We start from the raw sequence: 4,806 nt of genomic DNA, 5'->3' as shown, positions 1-4,806 counted from the left end.
GGCTTTTGCAAAACCACTGCAGGCGCTTTTTCAGACTTTCCCCGTATGTGACAAACATAATGTTGAGAGAATTTATCACTTGCTCTATTCATAATTAAAGAAGCAGAGCAGATGTTAAGAATTACAGGTTTATCTCTCCGGTTAGCAAAGTGATGGAATGTATCGTAATAAGGAAGCTAATCGCGTTCCAAAAAGAAAACAGCTTGCTCATAAACACGTAGCGCGGCTTCCATCTATGAAGGATCTGCCTCACACAGCGACTACAGTTTTACGACTGAACCGTTTAGATGCGGATAGGATAAATCTAGATTTCACCAAGACCGATGACAAACTCGATAATATATCACAAACATGACCTTGGTATCATTGGAAAATTTAGGGGAGTGACTGCATGGCTTTTTAAAAAAATAAAATCAGATAGTCGCAGCCAATTGTGCTTTCATTGAGGAGATATCAATACTAAATGGTATCCCTCAGGGAACTGTACTGGTCCAAATCTGTTTGTGGTAGCTCTTACAGTCATCCTCTCTCCAGCCGTGCTCATGGTACAAAGATATCACAAGCAGTCAAGGACTTTGATAATAATTAAAAACTAAAGAAAGTCCTGAACACAACCTACAGGAGGGCTGCAGAAAACATGCAGTAATGCTGACTAGTTTCAAGCACTCCGCTTTCGACCCACCAACAGACTGCAATCAGAATATAGGACCAGGGGTCTTGCTGTTCCAGAGTCAGAGCTGGTGCGTGACCTTGGAATCTACATGAGTGCCGATGCATCATTCCGTGTGCATGTTACTCAGATGGTAACAATGTGTAAGCGACTGACTGGTTGGATTCTTAGATTATTCAGAAGACGCTAAAAGAAAACCCTGCTACTCCTGTGGAGAACATTCGTTCTCATTCGCCTGGATTACTAATCCCAATTAGGGTTACTACCAAGCGTCAAACTAACAGTAAAACTCGAGGCAATTCAAGAAGGGCTAGTGGGACAGGCTAAAAGAATTAAGACTTTACTTCTTAGAGAGAAGACATGAAAGATATATAGTGATATATACACGGAAGATTCTGGAAAATCTAGCTCCAAATTTTGCGATTGAGAACTGGACGTCATTGCATAGTACTAAAAATCTCACCATCTTCGTTTAGAGTAAGGCCCCTGTACTGTTCCAGCTTAGAATTCAATGTCCCACAACTGTTCAATACCTTGTCAAAAGGCCTCAGAGATCTACAAAGTGTAGATGTGCTCAAAGAACGTTTAGATAAATTTTTAATTTTTAAATTATTCATCAGCAGATGAATCCATATCGTGTCAAGAAACGTAAAGAGAAACTCTTTCCTACATACTGCTTCATCAGGACCTATTTCAGAGACAGGACTAGAAAATGAGCCAAAACTAAACTTGCATTTAACGCTAATGCATGACCACAACCCCTGCCTGAAACCATGAAAGGAAAGAATAGAAGAAAGAATATGTATGTATGTATGTATGTATGTATGTATTTATGTATGTATGTCATTATTAAGTATTAGTTCGAGATTTCTTGTCAATAGAGAAAGAGTCGGTTACTAACCTAGATCCAGGGCTCCTTCATGGGAATTTCAACAACACCAACAGGGTATTTTTGTATGTATGTATGTATGTATGTATGTATATGTGCAGATTTGTGTTTTGTTTTAGGAAGGTATTCTCATACATATCTCTTTTTTCTCTTTTATTTGTTGAGCTAATCGACCCCAGGACTTATTCTTTGGAAGCCTATATGTTTACAGTTGTTTTATAATTTACTCCAAGTTACACCATTAACTTGGATGTGTAGGTACATGCATAGTATATACGCTGCACACATACAAATTATATACATGTGTGCATACATATATATGCGCACACAACATTATGTAACACAGTAGTATAGTCATATAAACATGCACAACAAACAAAACTAATCTCGAATTCACAAACAATGTACTTATTAAAAGAAAGAATTTTGTTTTCCTTAAAGTTACTTCATCTTTGGAGAACTTTTGATTCTCGAGTTTATATTCCATTCTCATGTATATGTGGTGCCCTTTCTGGAGATGGAGATAATTTCAATAAATCAAAACTTTATCTTGTATGCTATTGAATATACCACTCTGTTATTTCGCTTAGCTCGTTTTCATTTCATTTACTCATACACACACATCTATACAAAATGAAAACCCGTTGAGAGAAATAACTTAGAGTGGTCAGTAGCGTGTATTTGAACAACAAGGATGAATAAGGATATTATGATTAACATGCCAAATAAGACCTTGATTTATAGAAACCATCTCCATTTCGAGGAATTATAGACTACAAGTATGTATGTGTGTGTGACAATTGGTAGCGCTTGATGGCAATTGGTAACAAATCCAATACTTTGATATCGCGAATTATTCAGTCATATTTATCGAATTAGCGAGAATGCTAAATATAACTGAGTAAGTGAGAGACAGTGAGAACAAGATAGATTGATAGATAGACATACAGACAGAGAAACAGACATTGAAAGAGAGATACAGAGAGGGAGGGAGAGAGGGAGATAGTGAGAGAAAGAGAGGGAGGGATATATATATATATATATATATATATATATATATATATATATAGAGAGAGAGAGAGAGAGAGAGAGAGAGAGGCAGAAAATCAAGAGTGGGAGGATGCGATAGCGGCGTAGAGAAAATAAACAAGATTGATAAAAAGTATCAGAGAATTAGACATACAGATAGCGATTGAAATAACATAGATTGGTAAAGAGAGGGTGAGATTTATAAGTAAAGAGAGTTTAAAGCATGTAGATTATGATAGTCAGACGATAAGAGATGTTAATTGGATAAACTAGTTGGTATTTAGAATGTAATAGTAACAAACTGTCGACTTAACAGTAATACCTACAATACGTGATGTATCATTAGTAGCACAATGTTAGAACACTGTATATGAAAAAAGGAAAAGAAATTAATGTATGAGCTAGGAATGGTACATGTAGTTGGTGTACAGTAGAACATGTAGTTAGTGTATACTTAACAGTGGTACATGTAGTTAGTGTATACTTAACAGTGGTACATGTAGTTAGTGAATAAGTAATAGTTCTTGCAGTTAATGGCTGTTCATGTATTTAGTATATGAGTTAGAAGTGGAAAATATAGTTAATAGATAAGCCAGTGTTTGTATGTATGGTTAGCATATAGTTAGTGATGGTTCACGTTGTTAGTATGCAGTTAATAATGGTGTATGTAGTTAGTGCATAATGCTGCAGCATTTCGTATACTTGTCTTTATGTTTGTCTCTGCTCACTCTTGAATATCAAGCTTATGGAGTGATAAATGCAGGTAATTCCATAAGCTGTGTGAATATTTCACATCAACAGTCCTCTCTTGGCTTATAATATCTGTCGAAACTCTTATTTTCAAGAGCTTTGCTTCATAGGTTGCTTTTGCACATTTCCTGTAGTTTCTTAAAAATCTCTTTTGTCACAACTATTCTTTTATTAGCTTCAGCTCGAGATTCTACCAATGGTGAGGTCCTACCAATTGGTGTTGTTACGCCTTCAATAATCCTCCTTTAATAGTTTAAATTTAATGAATGATAAAGTTTGATGCCGCTCTCAATTGTGTTTCCTGTTGTGAAGTTTTTTTTCTTTCTGGGACTCTTGATTGTAGGAGATTCAGTTTTCTTTTGAAATCATCTATATCCATCTCATATAGGTTTCTCAAATCTTTCAAGACGGTATCGGAGAGCTGTGGGCCCTTGAATTTCAAGCTATGGCAAATAGGGTACTGTGTTGATGACAAATTTAGGGTCTTTGTCACTATGAAATGACGCCCCCTGCTGGTGTTAGTGTACCTTTATACGTCAAAGTTTGGGGTAAGTCATTCCAGGATCTTCCAAATGCATATTACAACATATCTTTCGTGCCTTCGTCTCAGCGAGCAGTCTTAATCCTTTGAGTCTTTCCCACTCGTTAATCTGCTGGATTGCGATTATCTACTTTGTGTTGTTCCATTGAATTGCTTCGAGCTCGGCCATTAGTTTTACACTATGTGGTGACCATAGTTGAGAGCAATAGTCAATATGGCTTAGGGCAAAAGTCCTCCTGAGGATTCTCAAAGTTTCCTGTCCTATTGTTCCGAAGGTTCTAAGCATGAGTCCCGCTAGCTGCCTGAATTTTATTGTCAACTTAGTAATATGTTCATGGAAGCATACGTTATTATTCATGTCAATACTCAGGTCATGCACTGATTGTAACTAAGGGACTGTAATCTTTCCTGGTCCAATGTATTTTGTGTGTTTTACATTTAACTTTGCCTACTGATAGTATACGGCGTGGAGCTTTTCAGCGTTATACTGCATGTTATTGTCTTCAGCAAACTTGTATATCGCATTTAACACTTGTTGCTGGTGTATGGGATGTTCAGGGTTCTCTGAACCTCGTATTTCATCTGCATAGCTTGTGAGGTGGTTTTCCAGTTCTTGAGCATATCTGAGAAAGCCACTATGAACTGTAGTGGCCCCAAGTCAGTGCAATACTTACAATTTGCTTCCTTGTATCTATATAGTTTCATATTTTATATAGCTGTATAATATGGATTTTGCATTTAGATTTTAAAATAAAAATAGATTTGGGGATGCTACCATAGTTAACTTATTGGCATCAGAATTTGAACTGACGAGAAACAGAAGTTAGTGTGTCTTTGTGTCTGCGTTTGACCCCCACCACTGTTTGACCACTGGTGAACGTGTATTTACGTAACTTAGCGGTTGGGCAAAAGATTATATACATATAT

This window comes from Octopus bimaculoides, chromosome 8, assembly GCF_001194135.2.
Source record: "Octopus bimaculoides isolate UCB-OBI-ISO-001 chromosome 8, ASM119413v2, whole genome shotgun sequence".
Taxonomy (NCBI): Eukaryota; Metazoa; Mollusca; class Cephalopoda; order Octopoda; family Octopodidae; genus Octopus; species Octopus bimaculoides.
Note: the sequence above shows the minus strand (reverse complement) of the source record.